Source organism: Mustela nivalis (genome assembly GCF_964662115.1).
Source record: "Mustela nivalis genome assembly, chromosome: 3".
In the NCBI taxonomy this organism is placed as follows: domain Eukaryota; kingdom Metazoa; phylum Chordata; class Mammalia; order Carnivora; family Mustelidae; genus Mustela; species Mustela nivalis.
This window is the reverse complement of record NC_139022.1, coordinates 98434942-98458317: the sequence shown is the minus strand read 5'-3', so window position 1 is coordinate 98458317 and position 23376 is coordinate 98434942. Positions and strand designations below refer to the sequence as shown.

Here is a 23376-nt window from a genome sequence, read left to right as displayed (position 1 = left end):
CCCCCCAGGTGATGGAAGAGTCCCTTTTCTAAGGGAGCCCAATCCAGGGGGAGGGGTGAACAGGCTGGAAAGTTCACGGACAGGGCAGTAAAAAGGCTGGCTGTCGTGGGGCCCTGTGTAGGGGTCCCTGGAGCAAACCAAGAGTCGGTGGGGGGCATCTGGCAAAGGTCCTCCTGCAGCTGTGCCATCTAAGCCGGGACCTCAGCCCTGCCCCTACCTGCCCGTCTGCTAGAACTTCGTGGAGTTGATGCGCGCATGTATTCCGTGTCTCTGCAGGACACGCAGCAGAAAACAGCTCTTTCTTATCGGAGAAGTTAGCAGGGTTGCCGTCGGGTCTCTGAGAGTTAATGCCTCCGTCTGCCTGCAGGTTTGTAGGCTCGAAACTGCAGGTGCAGCTCGGGAAGGCGCAGAGTAGATGGGGCTGGGCTTTGCGGGCCCCCTGCCGCCGGGGAGCTCACAGAACGTGCCCAGCTCCGGCCGCGGGCGCTCTGCAGGTTAGCGCTCCCCAGTCCCAGCTGCCTGCCGCCCGCTCACTCCCGCTCCCACTGTTGAAGAGGGTCACGGAGCACTGTTGGTGTTTCCTTCTTTGCCGATGGCTTTGCTATGTGGAGGGTTCCTTTTCCCCAGGGCCCCGGTCATGCTCTTTTTTGGGACCGCAGTCACCTTGTTGGTGTGGAGTCGCTTTGGCCGTGGGTCTTCCTGACCTGCACGTCCCATTACTGCTGGTTTAGGGTTTGGAGGGTAGTTTCAGGCCGCAGATGCGAGCTAAGTGGCAGTCTGTTCCTAAGGTAAGTGTTGACCAGGTCTGGCTGGGTCTAGGGGTGGCCACTCCTACAAAACAGCACCCCTCCTCCGGTTTCTGCCGTCGGTTATGTGCCTCTGAAGTCCCGTGTCGGGCGGCTGCCCTGCAGATTTCAAATTCCACAGACTGCGAGTCTGGAGATGGGGAGCCTGCCCTGAAAACACGAGACTGTTCTAATGGAAAGAGACCCCTCTGCCTTGTGTGTGGCTCCGACCGACCGTGGACTTGACTTGTCCTATGGAGGCCCCTGGCTCCTGGCTAGCAGGGCACAGGCTGGGGTCCATGAATCTCAGCTGCTGGGCTGATGCTTCTTGTTCTTCCCATCGTCTTGCACTTTTACCTGCCAGGGATTTTGGTTTTGTTTATTAACAAAAATTATTCATGTTTGGATTTTTATGGAGGAGAAAATTTGGACATCGTTGTGAAGGCTCTTGGGGAAGCATGAGGATGGTGGGAAGAGAGGGCCATGGAGGTCCCTTGCCGACTCAGGCAGAACTTGAAAAAAATCACTCCTAGGCCCATTGGGACACAGCTGTGGTCCATATCCTGACGTGTTTACTTTGAGCTTTTTTTTTTTTCTTTCTTTCCTGAGTGGTTGTTTGCTTTTTCTGTTGTTACAGTGCAGATGGTAATTGTAGCTATGATCTTTGTTACAATGTAATGAGAGGCCCCGTCAAAAAGACCCTGGAGTCCCAGGGACCAATGTCACCACAGTGAAGATGACACAGGTCGGTTTTTTGTTGGCACACACTGTCTTAGGAAAAGAGTCTTTTCAGCAAATAAAAGACTGAAATATTTCTTTGGGTCCAGAATGGTTAAAATCCTACTTTGGACACAGTCAGCCCACCCCTGGCTCCAGGTCTTTTGTCTTGATAGGGTGTCGTTTGTGGTTGGTTCTTATGGAATGACAGGTCCCATCATTTAGAGGAAAATCTGATTTAAAGAAAATGAAACACAATTTCTTTGCCATGTCCATTTCTTTGACCTTTTTATAAAAAGGAACTGGATTGAACTATGATTCACATGCCTTACGAGCTGCATCAAGTGTACACTTCAGTGGTTTTTGATATTTTACTCTTGGCACCTTGGTGCCCATCCTGATGAGAGGATGTCCTCGGCACTGACTAGAACTGTTTCCATGACCGCCCAATCCAGCATGTGGCGCGTGGCCTTGTCACAAACGTCCCAGCCCAGGATGAGCGGGGTGGGGGGGGATGGGGGGTTGGGGGGGTGGTGGTGGTGGTGGAAGGAATGTGCGGTGTTCAGAGCTATGGCGGTCATCTCGTTTCCTGTTTCAGGTTAAGGAAAAAGAAAGGACGTCGCCATCCCTGAGTCTGGGGATTGCCTTTCTTTTAATGATGGGAGAGCAGCTCCTGTGAGCTGAGCTAGAGGATTTGTCTTTCCTGTTGACTCGGGGAGGGATAAAAAGTTAAAAAAATCTTGTTAACATCCTTCATGACTAAATATCACACAGCAAATTTTAGAAATGTCTGGATGGAGGGGAAGGAAGGCAAGGACTTGATTCCAAATATTTCAGCTGGGTATATACAATGTTGGTTTGGGTAGCTTTGAGGCTGAGTGTGTTGACATACAAAAAAATCTTTTCATTATAAATCCTTGGGGAAAGTTCAGGACATTCTTCTAAAACTTTTCTACTTTATGCAATATTTTACTCCCATGCTGAGTACTTAGAATTGACAAGAGTTGAAATGTGCAAGTTGGAGTTACTCTCATGAAGTAGGTCTCTTATTTTTACTGTCATAATTTTTTTTAATTAGGTAAAGGAATTAATGTTATCATCACTTTGTAGAAGAAAGTAAAGCACCCCAGAGATTTTGACCCGATAGTAGTTACACAACGGGTTACCGGTGCAACTGAGCTAGACCATATGGATTCCTGATTCTGGTTCCAGCTCCTCTTACCAGGTAAGACTCCCAGTGGGACATCAGTACCTTGATAGATGATTTCAGGTGTTCTCTATTGGTTTCCTATTCCTGCTATAATAAATTATTACGAACTTAGCGCCTTAAAACAGTATAAACCACCTTATTGTCCTGGAAATTGAAATTCCTAAAGTCAAGTGTCAGGAGGGCTGCGTTCTTTCTAGGACCCGTGGGGGCGAGTCCTTATTTTTTCCAGCTCCTAGAAGATACCTGCTCTCCTTGGTTTGTGGTCTGTCCTCCATCTGCAAAGCCAGCAGCACAACATCTCCCTCCAATACCCCCTCTGGTTTTCTTATGGTGTCTCCTTCTCTGACTCTGAGCCTACTGCTTTCCTCACTGAAAGCACCCCTGTGATTACATCGTGGCCACTAGATCATCCAGGGTCATGTTCTCATCTCAAAATCCTTTTTTGCCATGTAAGGTAAATATTCACAGGTTCCTAGGGCACAGGCATCTTTGGTGAGGGGGTTTTATTCTCTTCTGTGTATTCTTGGGGAAAAAAAAGAGGTTGGTGGTTAGAGCTGACATTTGTTGAGACTTTCATATTTGTGAAGCACTTTGCTAAATTTTATGTGGATTATCTCATTATCATGACAATACTAAGGAATTCGGTTATTCTCAAACTAAGGCTCAAAGGTAAATGACTTGTTCAAGGTCACACTGCTGTAAGTGACAGTGCTAGAATTCAAACTCACATCTGTCTGATGCTAGAGCTAGAGTCCTAAGGTTCCGTGATATTAATATTCTTATATGTAAGGCAGGGGGTGTGGGTGCAGAATTTTCTAGATGAACTTAGCCAGCCTTATAGCATCTTACTATATTAGTGTTCTTCAGAACACTATGAAATGATGAACTTGGTGGCCTTGATAGCAGTGTTATCTGTGATGATGGCAATATTCTATATCTGCACTTTCCAATACTGTAGCCACCAGCTACCTGCAGCAACTAAGCCCTTGAAATGCTGTTAGGATAGCTAAGGGACTGAACTGTAAATTTCATATGGGGGTTGGTGCTGGGTGGCTCAGTCGGTTAAGGGACCGCCTTTGGCTCAGGTCATGGTGGAATCCTGGGATGAAGTCCTGGAATGAAGCCCCGCTTTGGGCTCCCAGCTCAGCAGGAAGCCTGCCTCTCCCTCTCCTTCTGCCCCTCCCCCTACTTGTGTGTGCTCAGACTCGCCCTCTCTCAAATGCTTCTGTGAAGGATGTGCTTTTGGGTGGAAGATGACAGTAAAACAGGAATTTAGCTGTCATGAGAAAAGCCAGTGGAGATCTGTAGACCATCAAGTTCCAGTCTTGGATACACTATCTGAGTTGTTAGTTAGCTGTGTCCTGTAAACATGGATGTCCTAGCGGAAGCATTCTCAATTGTTCAACAAGAATCTGTGAAGCTGGTGGTGCCTGGGTTGCTCAGTCATTAAGCGTCTGCCTTTGGCTCAGGTCATGATCCCAGAGTCCTGGGACCTAGTCCTGCATCTGGTTCTCTGTTCAGCGCTGGGGGGTAGGGGGGTCTGCTTCTCCCTCTCCTCTATGCTTGTGCTCTCTCTCACTATTTCTGTCTGTCTGTCTGTCTCTCTCTCTCAAATAAAATCTTTTAAAAAAATCTATGAAGCCATTCTGTATAACTGTGGGTAAATCAGGGTAGTAGGACTAAGATCTTATAAAGTCTTTGAAGTCAATCTCTTTGGGGACACAGTATGTACTTTGATGAATGATCGTCTGTCGTGTTACATAAGACAATACCAATGGAAATGCAAAGCATGTACCAAGTTAATACTGTGGTCAATGGGGCTGACTCTTAATTTAGCTATGGAAAACCTTTTTTCAGATGAAATCTTAGGCAGGAGCCCAAAATTTGCAATAGATATAATGAAAGGTGTTCTGTTTGAAGCAGGAGTTGAGTGAATCATGGTCCTATTACCTGAGCTCTCTTCACTTACTATTGAGGTCCCTGAGGTGCATTTCTGAAATTCCAGAGTATATCAATCACTGACAGAATCTAGAAAAGAGGTTAAAACTCAGAGGCAGGAAGTTCCTGGGTTTCTCAGGGAAGGCTGCATGGGAGAAATGAGATGTGACACTTCCCAGATGACTTTATATGCATATTTTCAAATATATATTGTATGTAATTTTGTAGAGATGCCACCAGATGTCTTTGTAAATTTGCTGTCTCATATTCTGTCATAAATAACTTCGAACAATTGATCTACATCTTTGAAATGGCTGCTGAGTGTTCTGTCACATGTTTTTATGTGTTTGGGAGGAAGGGATTTTTTTAGGATTTTATGTCACTGATTGGAGTCAGGCCATTCCTGTCAACCTTGTGTATATTCCTTACTTTGGGAGGAAGGGATTTTTTTTTTAAAGATTTTATTTATTTATTTGACAGAGAGAGAGAGATCACAAGTAGGCAGAGAGTCAAGCAGAGAGAGAGAGAGAAGCAGGCTCCCCGCTGAGCAAAGAGCCCAACGCAGGGCTCTATCCCAGGACCCTGAGATCATGACCTGAGCCAAAAGCTTAATCCACTGAGCCACCCAGGCGCCCCAGGAGGAAGGGATTTTTTTAGGATTTTATGTCACTGATTGGAGTTAGGCCATTCCTGTCAACCTTGTGTATATTCCTTACTTAGAACCAAACTTAGCCATTACCAAAGAGCCATTCTTGCCTATTAATGCCCATGATGCTGGAGATGATTGAACTGGGTTTAAATCTTGCTATAGTCATCTGCATTTCCTGTATCATGTGGGCACTGGGGTTACTTGGACAACTGAATATTGAATCTTGGAGTTCTTCCCATTATTCATTGTAAGGTCTTTGCTCACTGAATCTTTTTTTTTTTTTTTTTAAGATTTTATTTATTTATTTGACAGAGAGAGATCACAAGTAGGCAGAGAGGCAGGCAGAGAGAGAGGAGGAAGCAGGCTCCCTGCTGAGCAGAGAGCCTGATGCGGGACTCGATCCCAGGACCCTGAGATCATGACCTGAGCCGAAGGCAGCGGCTTAACCCACTGAGCCACCCAGACGCCCCTTTGCTCACTGAATCTTGAGCACTTCATTTCATGAAGTAACTAATTCAAAGTCATGTGGCCAGTAAGTGATAGGCCTAGGATTTGACCCCAGGTGGCCTATCTTTGGCATTTGAGCTCCAAAACATTAATGTGTCTCCAAAATAAATTTTCTAATAACTGTACCCCTAGGTAATGAATTACCAAAGGGAGCTACCGGATCAGCTCCTGGGGAATTGTAGAAATTGTATAATAGACACAGAAACAGTAAGTTATTAGAAATAACTATTAGTTATTAGTCTATTAGTCTAATAATTAGTTATTAGAAATAACTAGTGAATTAGTTATTTCTCCTGTGATAACGACTAGAATCTAGAGATTTTCTCATTAGAACCTCATTTCAACTGCAGTCCTGCTTTCTAGAAAACCGTTCATTTGGTGAAGACGCTACCATATATTTATTTCTGCATATTTACAAACAAACTTATATATATTTACCCAGTTGTGAATGGGATCCTATTAGATTCCATCAGACAGAGCTCTGTTCAGAGTATTTATTATGATTATTATTTATTACTATTTACTTATTAATAAATACTATAAAATACCCAGTAACTTGTCTTTAGAATTAATATTTGACATATGTCTTAAAAATCAGACAAGTTTTCGGGCACCTGGGTGGCTCAGTGGTTTAAGCTGCTGCTTTCGGCTTGGGTCATGGTCTCAGGGTCCTGGGATTGAGTCCCGCATCAGGCTCTCTGCTCAGCGGGGAGCTGCTTCCCTCTCTCTCTCTGCCTGCCTCTCTGACTACTATGATCTCTCTCTGTCAAATAAATAAATAAAATCTTTAAAAAAAAATCAGACAAGTTTTTAAAAAATTTGTTTTGTCTTGCTTTTTAAGCAAATTCTATGTACAGTGTGGGGCTTGGACTCACCTGAGTTATTAAGGGTGATATGAAGGGTCGCCTGCTCTACCAATTGAGCCAGCCAGGTGCCCGGGAGTCAAATAAGTTCTTGGTCTTGTTTTTTGACTTATATGGACAAATACCAATGACTGTCATAAAGCCTCCACTCCACCAAAGCCTGATACTTTTTAATACATTTTGGCATGCTTACTGATGTCTTTTGCTATTTCATTTGTGCTGTGTTTGAGACCTGTACTTCCGGTCACCACCGCAGTTTGATTTTTCCAGTTCCCATCCATTTTTAGTAGAAGTTCATGTAATCATACAGTGCAGTAACTCAGCTCTACCAAGAGGACGCAGCTGCTGAGCCTGAAGGACTGTTGAACACGCATCGCCCCCTGATGGTAGCCGGAGGTACTGGCTCAGCGGATGGAAAAGAGCATGAATGTGATGCTCTCCAGGTAGTTGTTGAGTGCCTGTGACTAACTGACAAAAACGGGTGGCATGAAGGCGAGGGACTATTGTTGAAGGGAACAAAGACAAAAAATACTTTTAATTATGATAAAGACATCTTATTATAGAGAGAGGAAAACAAACACTGAGCAAAAAACTTTAAAGATTCTTAGGAGAGGGCAGGTGTACAGCCTTCTAAATTGTGCCTTGAGGACCAGCAGCTTTGGTCTTCTTGGGAGCTCGTTAGAAATGCAGAACTCCAGGTCCCATCCCATAGCCACAGAGTCAGAACCTGCATTTACTAAGAACCTCAGCTGATTCATGTGCACCGTAAAGTGTGAGAAACGCTGGCACAGAGCACAAGTGTTGAGATCTCGGACTTGGATTCAAACAGAGCTGGGCTGGGATCCCGGTTTTGCCAATCCCTAGCCGTGTGCCCTTGAACAAGTAACAGGTGCTTCGGCTTTCTCAGCTGTAAGTGAAGAAGACTTTGGATTATTCTAAGGCAGCCACCATCACCGTCACTGTCAACATTGAATAAGGGCTCACACGTTCCAGGCACTGTTATCAGCTCTTCTTTTTTTTTTTTTTTTTAAAGGATTTTGTCAGAGAGAGAGCGAGCGAGAGCGAGCACAGGCAGACAGAGTGGAAGGCAGAGTCAGAGGGAGAAGCAGGCTCCCTGCGGAGCAAGGAGCCCGATGTGGGACTCGATCCCAGGACGCTGGGATCAAGACCTGAGCCGAAGGCAGCTGCTTAACCAACTGAGCCACCCAGGCATCCCTGTTATCAGCTCTTCTTAATGAAGTCTTGAAGGCTGCCTGTCTGGTGGATGGTACACGCTCTCCAGTGGAAAAAAGGCTGAATGGTGACGACTGTAATCCTCCTGCAGCACGGTGTTGGAGCAAGCAGGTGGAAGGGAGATGCCTCCACAGAAGACCTGAAGACTGCAGGGTTGGTAGGTGGGGGCCAGGGGCCTCGGCCTTGGAGGAGTTTAAGGGCTGAATTCTCAAACTTGACCCCTCTTTATTTGTGCTGCAAAAAAGAGTATTTAAGAAGAAACCAGTCTTCAGAATTCTTGCTTAATCCCATAAACAATAGGAAATCTGTTTAAATCAGTGGGTCTGAAAATTTTTGGTCTGAGGATTCCTTTACACTCTTCAAAATTATTGAGCGCCCCCCCCTTAGAGTTTTTGTTGTGGGTTATATCTGCCAATATTGATCTTACTGGAGACTAGAAGCTGAGAAATTTTTAAAAATATTAATTCATTTAATGATAGGTTAACATAAGTAATAGTTTTTTTGTAAGAAGTAACACTTTCTCTTCTTAAAAATTTTTATTTATTTTTTAAATTTCTTTTCAGTGTTCCAGAATTTATTGTTTATGCACCACACCCAGTGCTCCATGCAATGCACGCCCTCCTTAATACCCACCCCCAGGCTCACCCATCCCCCAACCCCCCACCTTCCGCCCCTCCAAAACCCTCAGTTTGTTTGTCAGGGTCCACAGTCTCTCATGCTTCATCTCCCCTTCTAATTTCCCCCAACTCCCTTCTCCTCTCCATCTCCCCATGACCTCCATGTTATTCCCTATGCTCCACAAATAAGTGATAATTAACTCTCTCTGCTATTTCACTCAGCATAATCTCTTCCAGTCCCATCCATGTTGCTACAAAAGTTGGGTATTCATCCTTTCTGATGGAGGCATAATACTCCATAGTGTATATGGACCACATCTTCCTTATCCATTCGTCCGTTGAAGGGCATCTTGGTTCTTTCCAGTTTGGCGACTGTGACCATTGCTGCTATGAACATTAGGGTACAGATGGCCCTTCTTTTCACTACATCTGTATCTTTGGGGTAGATACTCAGTAATGCAATTGCAGGGTCATAGGGTAGCTCTATTTTTAATTTCTTAAGGAGTCTCCACACTGTTTTCCAAAGTGGCTACATGAGCTTGCATTCCCACCAACAGTGTAAGAGGGTTCCCCTTTCTCCACATCCTCTCCAACACTTGTTTACTGTCTTGTTGATTTTGGCCATTCTAACTGGTATAAGGTGGTATCTCAATGTGGTTTTGATTTGAATTTCCCTGATGGCTAGTATGATGAACATTTTTTCATGTGTCTGTTAGCCATTTATAACAACACTTTCTAAAAGAAGAAAATTCTAGTGAGCCGTGTGGAATATTGTATGTCTTTGCAAATCTCCTTAATGCCTGGTTCAATAGAAGAGAGCTGGATTCTCCTATCCGCTTCTCAGTCTGCTAAAGTATCATTTATCATGTAGATTCTAGGAAACTCCATTGTACACTCATGAAAGCAGGAGAGTAAGAAAGGCAAATAGCATTTTAGTATTATTAGAAAAGGGTTTTGATCTCATGGGCCTCCTGTAAGGGTCTCAGGGACTCCCAGGAAACTGGTAGTTTAAAAGGTGAAAACATGTTCTTCATAAGCAAAGAGACATAGTTGAAGACAAACATTCTTTGAGATTGATTAATTGCTTAACGGGCCAGAGCTCTGCTGGGACCCCAGGTTGTACTTAGAATGCATGAAACAGTTTCTGTGAGCATTAGACTTCTCAGCTTTGCTAAATCAGTTTGGTTTTACATACCTGTGGGGTTTATTATGTTTCTGCAGGAGTCTTTAACTGGGTGCACTTGGCAAATTACCTTTAGGTTTCCAGTTCAGCTGCAAAATATTTGACATTTTACATTTTTGGGCTGTTCAGCTGCTAGTTAGGAATGTGGTGATTAACTTGCAGGGTGGGATCCAAGCATTGCTTGGCTTTCCTGTCATATTTTATCTTCTAGAGGGAAGAGAATGGTGGTAAAAATAGAGCAGAAATCTCTAATTAAATATATGTCTTTCAAAATAGAACTGCTGGGATAGCCTGTTTGGCTCAGTTGGTGGAGCCTCTGACTCTTGATCTTGGGGTTGTGAGTTCAAGCCCCATGTTGGGGAGACAGTTTACTTAAAAAAAAAAAGTAAATAAATAAATATTAAAAAACGAAATTGAGGGGGCGCCTGGGTGGCTCAGTGGGTTAAAGCCTCTGCCTTCCGCTCAGGTCATGGTCCCAGGGTCCTGGGTCCCCGGGGTCCCTTTCTCTCTGCCTGCCTCTCTGCCTGCTTGTGATCTCTGTCTGTCAAATAAATAAATAAAATCTTAAAAAAAAACCCCAAAAAACAAAATTGAGCTGTCAAAGTGTGTTAAGTTGGAGTGGGCTATAAAAATCTTTGCATGCTGATTGGGAAGGTCTTGCAAGGTCGTGATCATGCCTTGCTTGGAGAGCTGCGTTTGGCATCAGTTCAGGGACAAAGAGCCTCTGGTGTTTGGCCCCTTTTCTGTGCCTGCTCCTTTGAGCCATGTTGGGACAAGAAGGTAAGCATCTAGTCTTTAGGGTGGCTAAGTGCAGTGTTGCTCATTAAACTTGAGGACCAAATTGATATGTGTTAATCTTTTTTTTTTTTTTTAAGGTTTTAATTTTTATTTATTTATTTCACAGACTGAGAGATCACAAGTAGGCAGAGAGAGAGGGGGAAGCAGTTTCCCCACCCCCCGAGCAGAGAGCCCTATGTGGGGCTCCATCCCAGGACCCTGAGATCATGACCTGAGCTGAAGGCAGAGGCTTAACCCACTGAGCCACCCAGGCACCCCAATATGTGTTAATCTTATTCAGGAATACCAGGGGAAATTATTTCAAACGGACTCTTTTGTGGGTGGACCCCCACAAGACTTTGTTATGCAAATGTCACAATTCTGAATTTTCGTCACAAATCTTAACTGTGATAAGAGAGCGATTTGTGTGTTTGCATGCGCGTTCACTTCTTAAACGGTTGTCTGTTAAAGTCAAATTCAGTTTGTATTTCTTGAACACATACCCTGTGATGCTAGAAGAAGTTCGGGAATATGGTGAAAGAGAATTTTGTTTCTGAGAGGCTGACCTAATCGCAGTGGTAAGTAATGAGCAGGGTGGACCCTGGTAGCTTTGTGCAGTTGCACGGATTTGCCAGCAGAGGGCGAGGGACAGCAGCATCTGGCTGCTGAGGCCACAAACGCTGTGTAACCCGTGCGAATTCTAATACCTACGTAGGGTGTGGGCAGTAGAGATGTCTGTGAATCGGAGCAGGGTTCTGGGTTTCAAAGGACCAGGTTGCATTCCTTGCTAGCTAATGGTTGCCTTGAATGAAGAAAGCCCCATTTTTGGTCAGATGTGTTTTTTCAAGAGAAGAAGGTCCAGATTTCTCTGTGAAATTTTCTGACTCAAAAATAGTTCTTAATTTCTTTTAAAGCATTATTCAGACAAAAACAAAAAACAAAACAAAACAAAACCCCCCAAACAAACAAACAAACAAACAAAAAAAACATGTTTGTGAGCTGAATTTGCCCTGTGGTCTGCCAGGACGTATAGAATCCTAGGATTATAAATGGTTCAGACTTACTGCCTCTTTTTAGGAAAGGAAATTACCATCGTCTTTCTTTATAAGGGAGGAGAGTGGCATAGAGAAAACAAAGGTAGAGTTGTTTTAATATTTCAGGGGCAAGTCACGCAGCTCTGAAGCATGCGGAGATTAAAATTTCAAGGTGATGATAAACTTTTATTTTGGAATCCTGACATGGGAGTTGAGCTACTAGTCAAGAATTCTTCAACAAATTCCTTTTTGAGTGTTTATCAGTATTTATAATTGCTAAATATCTCCAATACGTCTCCTGTTGTGGGGATGACCGCGCATTCTAGGTTTGTGGGATTGTTTGTCTCTGATGTATTCTGTCTCGTTGCCCCTGACTGTTTGCACCCGTGTCAGTATGCTTTCTTGACTCGCGACTTGGGGAACGTGGTGACCCTCTGGCTGATGCCCCAGTGTTGACCCTCACATCCTGCTGCACCTGCCTCCTCACAGATCTGTCCGCATTTACTTTGGTCTTCCTCCAGATGGTTCTTTGTTCTTTCTACCTGCGCAGCAACTCGAATTTGGTCAAGTTTTTCCTGCTTCTGTGTCCCTTTTTACTCTTGAAATGCTTCAGTGGCTTCTGACTGCTCATTAGGTTAAAGTGAAAACTCTCGGTAGCTGGCCCCTGCCTGCTCCCCTGATTGATCTTAACCGTGTCTTCTGCTCTGCCCTCTAGCCACCTGCCCACGAATGCGTAGACCACATTTTCTTCTCTCAGCTTTGGAATAAAACTGTTTTAAACCCTGAAATAGAGCTTTAGTTAAAGTTGAAGCCACAGGCCGTAAGCTCTGTGGCACGCGATGAGAAAGGCTGAGTAAAGGGGATATTGACACAAGCATTTAAAAAATTTTTTAAAAAGATTTTATTTATTTATTTGGCAAAAAGAGATCACAGGTAGGCAGAGAGGGAAGCAGGCTCCCGCTGAGCAGAGAGCCCGATGCGGGGCTCGATCCCAGGACCCTGAGATCATGACCTGAGCTGAAGGTAGAGGCTTAACCCACTGAGCCACCCAGGCGCCCTTAAATTTTTTTTTTTAAAGGTTTTATTTATTAGAGCAAGACTTGATCCCAGGACCCCGAGATCATGACCTGAGCAACACCGGTGCCCCAATACAAGTGTTTTTGAATTTAGGTTATTCTTGATCTTCTATTTAGAGACATAAAGGAAAGGATAGAGGATAATGACACTGGGAAACATATAATTTGAATGAAATCTCTATTGATCATCTTTCCAGCATAAAGGTAAACTTCTAAGTGTTCACTTAAAAAGGGCAAAGAACTTTTCTGTAATATTCAAGGGTTGGCTTAAAGAGTTCTCATCTTGGAAACAACTTGAATTTGTAAGGAAAATAGCATTTGTTAACATGTTTCTAGAATATTGATCACTAAATTTGTGATATTAACCAAAGACCATGAGTTAACTAATCTTCCTATAATTAACCCAAACAATACATTTAAAAATAAAAACAAATATATATTATGAATCTTGGATCCGCTCTTCTGTTCCCAGTGGTATAGATCAGCAGTGCCCTATAGTATTTTCTGTGATGATGGAAATGTTCACCTTTTGTAGTGCCCAGTATGAAATAGGCTAGTGCAATTAAGGAACTGAATACTTGGTTGTGATTTTTAATTAAACTTTCAATTAAATTATTAAATTATTTAATTAGACTTTTAAATTTTAATTGGACTAGCCACATGTGTGTGTTGGCTACTGCTATGGTCTGAATGTCTGTGTTTCCCCTGTCCCCCTTCCCAAACTCATGTTGAAATCCTAATTCCCAAGGTGATAGTTTTAGGGGGGAAGGTGATTAGGTTATGAGGGTGGAGCCCGCCCGAATGTGATTATTCCCATTACAATGAGAAGAAGTCTACTACCCAGAAGAGAGTTCTCACCTGACCATGGGGTGCTCTGAAAACGGACTACAGCATCCAGTCCATTTCTGTTTCTGAGCTTCCCAGTCTGCGGTATTTTGTTGCAACAGCCTGAACAGATGAAGACAGGTACCAGCTAAAGATGACTTGGTTGTTAAGAAAGTGCCCAGAAGACTTTGCTTCTTCAGGATTTACTTTTGCAAGTCACAATACATGGGTGATTTTACCAGGTGAATTTGAAAGTCTTGTGTGAACATGTTATTCTGGCATCAGGCCTGTGCATGCCCACTCCCGGGAAGAGTCTTTCCCTCTCTTTCCCAAGCTGACTTGTCTTCCTCCTTCAGATCTTTGTTCAAACACGGCTTCTTCTGGGAAACTTGGCCTGATATTTCTTGGGAGACCCAGTCTCCTTGAACAGCACCAGCCCTTCCCCCCCTCCCTGTAAACATGTGCTGGGAGGCATGGCCGAGAGGCAAAGAAAAGGTGAGTTCACTGGACAGGTGGCAGTTGCTTTGGGAATAACTGTGCTGAACCCGGAGATGATGCAGGAGGTTTTCCATTTGTGGTGGCAGACGGGGGAGCTGCTGCCTCGAACTGTTGTCCTAATAGAGACTTCTGGGGAACAGGGGGACGGAAGGTGGAAGATGGGAGACTTAGGACGTGGGAAGATGCGGTCATTTTGAAACAGTGGAATTGATGAGGCTGGTCCAATGCCTCGTTGAGAGCGGGGAGGCTGATTTACTAGGATTCCGACCTGCGCGGGCGAGGCTTCCCAGGTGTGCACGGAGAGGATGTTGATGGTTGGTACTTCAGGGTTGGGGTTTTGCCAAATCGGGACGGAAAGAGGTCAGACACGTTGGAATCAGGAGAAGTTGCTCTTCGTTTCTGCTCTGTTGTTGAGACATCTGGGGCTTCTCGCTGATTTGGCTAATACGTATTCTGAACTTGGTGAACGTGAGTTGACTGCGGATGTGAAATCTTGGTGACAGACTCCGTTTGATGCCCTTGTGTCTGTTGGTTGGGGGAGGGGAGTCCACAAGAGCAGCAGAGCGTGTAGGTCCCACTCTTCTCCCAGGCCCTTGGCTGACTCAGGATGGAATGTAGGGCATTGCTCTTGCCGCACAGGAGAAACCTGACGTTACGTCATCTTTGTGACATCCATTCGCCTCCCTCTGACTTAGAAATAGTGATGGAGAGAGACAAAATGGTTCTGACAGGGGAAGTGAATGAACCTGACTCTCACCTTTGGGGACCTAATGATTCAGCGATGACAGAGCCCTGCAGATATCTCATCCGGGATTCCTATTTATCCAGGAGCCACGCTCATTGCCTGCTGGGTGGTTTCTGGCGGTCAGTCCGCAGGTGTGGTGTGTGTGTGATGGGGCAACCCGGCTGACAGTGTGGGTAAGGGTCCCCTGGGGAGGTGGTTGCTGAAACGGGTCAGGCCTTCTGTGGCTTCGGCACGGCAGCTCAGCGAGAAACAGCTCCGTGGCACCTGAGCCCCTAAGCCCTGCCAGCTGCTGCTTCCTCAGGCTCTGCCTTGTTCTCTTGTTTTCATTTTTTTTTTTTTAAGATCTTAATTATCCATTTGAGAGAGAGCGAGCAATAAAGCGAGCCTGAGCAAGGGGAGCAGCAGAGGGAGAAGCAGGCCTCCCACTGAGCAAGGAACCCCATGCGGGGCTCGATCCCAGGACCTGAGATCATGACCAGAGCCAAAGGCAGAGGCTTAACAGACTGAGCCACCCAGGCACCTCTCGTGTTCATTTAACAAGGATGATGTCCTTTTACTTTAAATCATTTCTTAGATGTATAGATACAATGAATGAATTCCAAAGCATGAAATAGGAAGGAGCTGGGTTTTCCTTGGCCTTTTGTGTGTGACTGCAGCCTCGCCCTCCTTTCCCAGAGATGAGGACTGAAATGAGTCGAGTGTGTATCTCTGTACACTGTTGGATTTGGCTTCTGCATTGCTGAGGATTTAGATTTGGCTGCCTATGATAGGGAAACTCAAATAAAAATAGCCTGAGTAAGTTGGACGTTTCTTTGTCACATAAGGAAAGTCTGGATGCAGCAGTCCAGGCTTGCACGGTGTCATCAGGGACCCAGGCAACTGTCTGCCAGCCCCTGTCCATTCTCTCCACCCTCAGGGTCACCTCCTGGGCCAATATGGTGACAAGAGCATTATTTCATTCTCTCCACATCCAAGGCCAGATGGGGAAAGAAGGGGGGTTCTTACTTGTCCTTATTTCTGATTACAGCTCATTGACCTGAATTTAGTCAGTAGGGCTATATTGACTGCAAGAGATGCCGGGAAATGTAGTCTCTCAGGCAAATTCATTGCTATAATAAGTAAAGTCACAATTCTGTTATGAAAAAACAGCAGAGAAGGCAACTGGCAATTCTGTCAGGCAAATGTCTGTATATGAAAGTAGGTAGCATTATTTTTATTGATCATATCACACATAGGATTTTTCATCTTGTTTTTTCCTGAAACAATACGTTTTAGAAATCGTAACCTGTTAGGACACACGGGTCTGTGTTTTGTTCATAGTTGCGTAGTATTCCACATCACCAAAATACTGTGACTGGTTGAGCTCTTTCTCCGGGGGAAATCACTTAGGTTCTCTTCAGCTTTTCACTATTACTAGTGTGGCACAGACACCCTCAGATGAGGTTTCTTGAGCATATTTGCATGTTTTCTTAGTCTATTCAGTCTGCTGTAACAAAATCCGCAGACCGCGTGGTTTACACACGAAAGGTGCTTATTGCTCACATTTCTGGACGCTGGAAGTTCAGGATCAGGGGCAGCACGGTCTGGTTCTGCTGTGGGCTCTCTCCCAGACCGCAGGCTCCAGACACCTTGCTGGGTCATCACGTGGTAGGCAGAGCTGGGGAGCTCTGTGAGGTCTCCGAGGGCACCAAATGCCTTCATGAGGGCTCTACCTTCACGACCTCACCACGGATGACCTCCCGGAGACCCCACCACCTAACACCATCACAGTGGGTGGAAGGATTCCAACATGTGAATTTTGGGAAGACATAAGCCTTCACACCCTAGCAGGTGTCTTCTGGAAGACAGATTGAGAAGCGAAATTGGTGAGTTGAACTTGATGCATGTTCACAGGATATCAAGTAAGGCCGGATTTGCCTCTGAGCTGGCTATCCAGTCTTCCTCTCTCTGTAGGGGAGGATTCTGCCTCGCTTACCTTTGCCTATACTGGATGTTACACTTCTGGAAAGTTTGGGGCCCCTTATACTGGCCTCAAAGAAATGCCTGTTGAGACTAAAGATTTTGCCGGTAGATTGGTAAATTAGTTTTTATCTACAACTCTAAACTTCTTGTCTATTAAGTAATTTTACCACTAACTTTGCTTCAGTTTTGAGCTGCCTACCTACATCTGGGTCATGGGGGCAACAGGATTTGTATTGATCAGAGAACTCTGTGTCCTGAGAGCCCGTTAGTTCCAGCTCATGCTTACTGAGCATTTCCTATATGCTTGACATGCTTAAGTCCAAAGATCTTACGTGTTTTTTTGACCTCAGTAGATAGGAACCTTCCTCCCCACCTCCAAAGATGGGGAAAAGGACATATCAAGGAGGGGAAGTAACTTGGCCAGTGTTTCCCAGGGAGAAATGGCAGTGTTGGGATTCAAACCAGTCTGGCTAAGATCTCTTATGCAACCTGAAACACTGCACAAGCCTGTGGACATTTAATATTTTAAACACAACCATTTTGACCGTCCCTATATGCACAGCACTCTGATAATGAGCGTTGTGGATGCCGTGAGTAGGGAAAGGTACAAAGGAGTGAATGGGAGGGTTCAGGATCATGCACACAACCCTGTCCTTGCTTTCAGGGCCAGCTCCTAGTGGGGAAGAGAGTGGAAGACTCAGCTGGTACTTACCGGAGCACCTTCTGTCAATATGGACCTCATATTGCATAGTGAACACTGTGTGCTAGGGCATTTCCTGGGCAGGTGAGGATCCCTTTGCAGGGGAGGGGGTAGGTCGTGGCAGTTTCTGGAGAACCCATGTAGAACCATGCCACTGTATCCAAGAGCCTCCTACCCGCCTCTTTCCTCTGCCTTTATCTCACATGCAAGGAGAGGCCTTTCAAAAATGGAAACCATACGGTGTCCTTTTACTCTGACACTTGCTTTCTTGCTAGAATATGCTCGAAGTTCTCATCTCAAGATCTTTACCTCTGCTCTTTCTCTGGAATGCCATTCCTGGAGATCTTCTCAAGGCAGGCTTTGGGTCCTTGGAGGGAGGTGTTTCCTCCCCGGTTCTGTTATCCCGGTGACAGCCATGCGACCCCTCTGCCTCTGACCTCCTCTACTCCCTGGAGGGTCCTCACCTGCAAGTCCTCACGCATCACCGGCGTGTCTGCCCCATGAGGACACCTGAGTCCTTGTTCACATTCGCATCCCTACCTGGAACAGAGTATGACACAGTGAATGGTGCTTGCATGAATGAGGAATGTAGAGGGTCAGGCAGATCAAGGTGTAATTTATTTGCAGCTTGGTTATTTGGAACCAGCTTTGTCCTTTGAGGTATAGGGGAAAATGAATATGTAATAGGCAACTGCTATGTGGCAAATAAATATGCAGTTTGACCTATAGGATCTCAGGCGAAGCTCACCATAATGCCGTGAGGAAATCGTTTCCCTCGGGTGTCTGGGGAAGCTGAGGTAATGGGCATAGTCAGGACCAGAGCCCCACCCCCACCCCCAACCCCAACCAAGCTCTGGCCCTTCTCACTGTTTGGGAGCTCAAGATTTCTAGGGGGTTTCTACTTCTTTGACTACCCAGTTGGGTTCCTTAAAGATTCATGAACAAGGGGTGCCTGGGTGGCTCAGTGGGCTAAAACCTCTGCCTTTGGCTTGGGTCATGATCCCAGGGTCCTGTGATCGAGCCCTGCATCTGGCTCTCTGCTCAGCGGTGAGTCTGCTTCCCCTCCTCTCTCTGCCTGGCTCTCTGCTTACTTGTGATCTTTGTCTGTCAAATAAATAAATAAAATCTTAAAAAAAAAAAAGGATTCATGAGCAAGTAGTGCCTTCAATAAAAAAAAAAAAATAAAGGTGAGGGTCTCAGAACCAAATCCCTTTGGGAAACACCGGCACAACTGTATCCTACTTTGAGCAAAAAGCAATTACTCTCTTCTCCCGTGTTTGGATCTTAGTCAATCACCTATTTTTACCTTTTAAAGTAGAAGCAAACAAAGCAGTCCTCAGTTTTCTTGGTTTCCTTACGGCGAGTGGCACAGTATCTGCCCTCCTAAGTTCCTAATCTGCCCAGTTTTGCCACTAAATAAATTCTGTAGACCGGCCTGGCTTGGCAGGAGACGACACATTATGTCGGTGTATTTAAAAAGTGGGTAATTCATTTGTTAAATGAATACGGCAATTATTAATTTCAATTTATCCTGTTTATTGGGAACAGCTGTTCATTAACATTTATTTAACTGCTAATTCTAGAGCCAGACTAATTACCTCAAACACAGCGCTGTGGTGTTCTGTATGGAGCAGCACGCCTAACTGCCCTGCCTGCCAGAAGACAAAAATAGTGAGCTCTCTGGGCTGCTGTTCTACAGGTGACCAGGTGGGGGCTCTCCTCAGTCGGAGTTCAGACCCTGTGCCACAAATTTGTCCTCAGGGCAGAAAAGCCACCAGTTGCTCTCAGGGCACAGTGGCAAATCGTCCCTAGTGGCCAGGCAGGCAAAAAAATAAAATAAAAAAAAATTAAAAATTAAAAAAATTAAAAAAAAAAACCCATAAAATAAAATAGAAATGGTAAGGTCTAAGAACTCAAACAGCATCACTGGCTACATACTTTTGATTGACATAGAGCTAGAGAAATGTTCCTTAATAGTGAAAAGACAAGCGTGGTGATAAACGGACCTTGATCCTCAGTCTGAAATTCATGGGACTGGTGAGAGTTGAAGCAAACTGGAGCGTGTCCCCCTGGAGGTTGGGCAGCGGTTTGGGAACTTCTTTCCAGAGGAGCTGGTTGGGAGTGTGGGCCCCAAACGGTCAGCTCTTTTAATTTTTCAAAAGCAACTGGTTATACAGATTTTTATGTGAAATCTCCCCAAGTTTAGATGTTAGCTCAAATGGTAAAGGAGTACATAGTATATAATAAAAGAATATGACTGTGGCTTGAGGCCTAGCTGTTTGTAGATTTTGGATGAAGGCTGTCCCAAGATTTGTTTTCTCTGCAGGTAATACTCAGGTGACTGGTAAGAGTAAATCTAATAAGATTTTTCAATCACTTCTTTGGTCTCACTACAAATATTCATTTTAAGCAAAATTGTTAACCTGTCTGTGCTTTATCATCCTTGTTTGTGAGACGAAAGAATAGGTTTTTTTTTTTAGGTCTAAATGAAATTTTCATGATCTCCAACTTTAGTAGGACTTAAAACTATGTAAGAAACATGTAATTTACAGGATAAATTTCTTTGCTTTTTTTTCTATAAAAATAGTAAAATTTTCATGTAGGAGCCATTTTGCTTTGGACCTTTTTCTTTTTTGGTCTCTTTTATAGACAAATCCTCTTGGCTACCATCAAGAGGACCTCAGCTACAGTGTGTATGAGGATTTTTCAAGGTCCTTGTAAAAAGTGCAGGTGCCAAGCCTGCTGGGGTTCTGATTATGTACTTTCGGCATCTGGTGGTAGGCACCCCCAGTGGCTCTGGGCCAGAGTGTCCCTGGAGCAAGCTTTGACCATCTCGTGCTTGGTACTGGTGTCCATCACCTTCTCTGTCCCCATACTCCTCCCTCATATGGATGAAAATGCTAAAATCCACATTCTCCTGTCTCTCTGGCCATTCGGATTCTTGATGGAATTTCAGGTGTGGCCAGGGGATGACCTTGAGATTTTGATGGTAGTGGGGAGGCAAAGACCATTCTTTTTGTTTGCCCTCAGGTTTTTGTGCTGCCAATAAATGTGAATGTTGGTAGCAGCTGGACTCCATGTTCACTCTTTGTTCTTTTCTTCTGTTATCTGGCTTCAGCTGTGGTGGTAACCATGGAAACAGCTACGGCTTGGTAGTTCCCTGGCAATCCTAGTTGCTGCTCTCTGGATCATGGTTATGATAGCTGATCATCTTCAGAGCAGAACCTCTTGGAGTCAGTATAAGTTAGGTTCTGCTGGGTAACAAACAAACCTCAAAATCTTAAGTGGTTTATTACAACAAAAGTTTGTTTCTTGTTTATGGTCTATGCCCTGTGTGGATTGGCGAGGGCTGTGCTTTGTGTCTTCTCACTCTATCTTCAGACAGTTGAGGTAGCCATCGACTCAGTGTTGGCTGGGTGCCATGGTAAAGGGACCAAGGGGGTGGAGTGGTGTTGTCCTGGCAATTGGCTGCTCTGACCTGGAAGCAATGCTTGTCTCTTACTCTAAGAAATCAGTCATCAGGGGTGCCTGGGTGGCTCAGGTCATGATCTCAGGGTCCTGGGATCGAGTCCCGCGTCGGGCTCTCTGCTCAGCAGGGAGCCTGCTTCCCTATCTCTTTCTCTCTGCCTGCCTCTCCATCTACTTGTAATTTCTCTCTGTCAAATTAATAAGTAAAATCTTAAAAAAAAAAAGAAATCAGATATCAGAGCTGTTCCTAAGTTTCACTAACCATCAACTATGGCATATATACCATCCATCAGACCTCTGGATTTCCAGAGCCCCTCCCCTCTGTGCATGACGCCTTTAGCAACCTTTCAGCTCAAGCCCCCGTGACCTCACTTCACAGAGGAGCTCTACACTCTCTGTCCAGCCAGTATAGTCTGATAGTTGGAGGGTAGCCCCTGGAGCAAGCTCTGCCATTTCTAGTAGTGTGATCCTTGGAAACTTCTCAATCTCTCTATGTCTCATTTTTGTGTGTATAAACTGGAGGTATTTTCTGTATAAGAGAGTTCTTTGAGCATAGATCTTTTAGAATGGTCTGGTTCATGATCAGTAAATTTTACTCAATTACACATTGTCCAGTGTTCAAAAATGCCGGCGACAGAAATGATCAGATCCAAACATCTGATCCAATAGATGGTTTTGTTGTAGCACATAGTCTGAACATAGGTTGTCTTTAACTGACATAGGTATATTCTTTTTTTTTTTTAAGATTTTTTTATTTGATTTATTTGACAGACAGACATCACAAGTAGACAGAGAGGCAGGCAGAGAGAAAGGGGGAAGCAGGCTCCCTGCTAAGCAGAGACCCCGATATGGGGCTCGATCCCAGGACCCTGAGATCATGACCTGAGCCGAAGGCAGAGGCTTAACCTGCTGAGCCACCCAGGCACCCTGACATAGGTATATTCTTGTAGTTATCTTTGCACCTCAAAGACAAAGTCTTAGCTAATTGCTAGTATGTCTCTTACTACCTCATTCATACTGAGGAACAGTTAAATGAGTGAATGAAGTTTGAAAAACCCTGATCCAGTCCATTAGCATACTTCTACCTTCTCGACAATTCTGGGGCCTCTTTAGTGAAGAGCTTATTCATCCCCATCCAAAGTTTGTTAAATTTTGTAGTTTGTAGTTTTTCTACAGCAAAGAGGGCTCAAGAGTGAATGTTGATCAGGAAGCACCTTCCTTATGCTGATACCCAAATTAACAGGTCTTGATGATTTACTGGTTTGCTCCTAGGCATACCCCTTACTAATAGATTAAGTTGATCTTTTGTTTCCCTCAAAGCTCAACTCTCTTTCCTCTCTCTCTTGTTTCTGTTAGTGGTGCCACCATTTTCCTGGGTAAGTTTTGTATTTCAACTTCTCAGGATTGGTTGCCTGAAAAGAAAAATTTTTAGAGATCTGAAAAAAATAGATTGGACATCAGTCATTATCTTCCTTGGATATAGATTAGGCAGAAGTGGGCCAACTTGATCAATTCCTTAGCTAAAATCACACTGGACATTCAGTTTCTTATCTATGATTTTATTTCCTCCATTAAATCTTTCTGGGGTATATTTCTTCACTTTCCCACTGGACAATTTCTACTTCCCATGAAGACCTAATGAAAACCTTATGTTTCTTCTTTTTTTAATGGCAGTTTTATATTACAACAAAATCAAGAGAAAGGTACATAGATTTCCCATCTATGCACTGTACCCATACATGTATAGCCTCTCCCATTATCAACAATCCCCACCAGAGTGCGTATTTTTCACCACAGATGAACTTCCACTAATTATAACCCCTTGAAGTCCAAAGTTTACCTTAGCGTTACTCTTGGTGTTGGACGTTTTGTGGGTTTGGATAAATGATTAATGCCATGTACCCATCATTATATTATGCAAAGTATTTTCTAAAATTTCTAAATTTCTAAAAATTCCTTTGTGTTCCACCTGTTCACATGCCTACCCTCAACCACTGAGCTTTTTATTGTCTCTGTAGTTTTGTCTTTTTTTTTCCCAAGAACGTTAAACAGTTGGAATTATAGAGTATGATTTTTTTTTTAAATTGGCTTCTTTCACTTAGAATTATGCATTTCAGTTTCCTCCATGTCTTCTCATGGCTTGATCACTCATGTCTTTTTAGTGGATAAGAGTTCATTGTCTTGATGTACCAATGTACCTACTCAACCTACAAGGATGTCTTACTTGTTTCCAAGTGTTTGCAATTATGAATAAAACAGTTATGAACATCCAAGTGCAGGTTTTGTGTATAGATAAGTTTTCAGCACCCTTGGGTAAATACCAAGGTTGTGTGATTGTTGGATCATATGTTAAGAATATGTTTAGTTCTAAAAGAAACTTCCTTTTTTGACAACTTTGGAAACTGTCTTCCAAAGTAGCTGTACCATTTTGCATTCTCTCCAGCAACATATGAGGGTTAGATTTTTAACTATTAGATTTTTAATATAATTAGATTTTTGTTTATAGATGTGTTTTTAAAACTAGATTGGGCTTTATGGATGGCAGGGGTGAACCACATCTTATTGTCATCTGTATAATCTTCATTGTCT

General features: G+C 44.1%; 1 long non-coding RNA gene across 1 annotated transcript in view; it reads left to right on the top strand.

Annotated features, from left to right (window-relative positions):
• Positions 1-80: 80 nt before the first annotated feature.
• Positions 81-23376, top strand: part of LOC309862305 — a 64816-nt gene continuing 41520 nt past the window's right edge. Inside the window, exons 1-2 of the long non-coding RNA XR_014310408.1 lie at positions 81-494; positions 2581-2727. This is a non-coding gene — a long non-coding RNA (uncharacterized lncRNA). The remainder of the gene's footprint in view (positions 495-2580; positions 2728-23376) is intronic.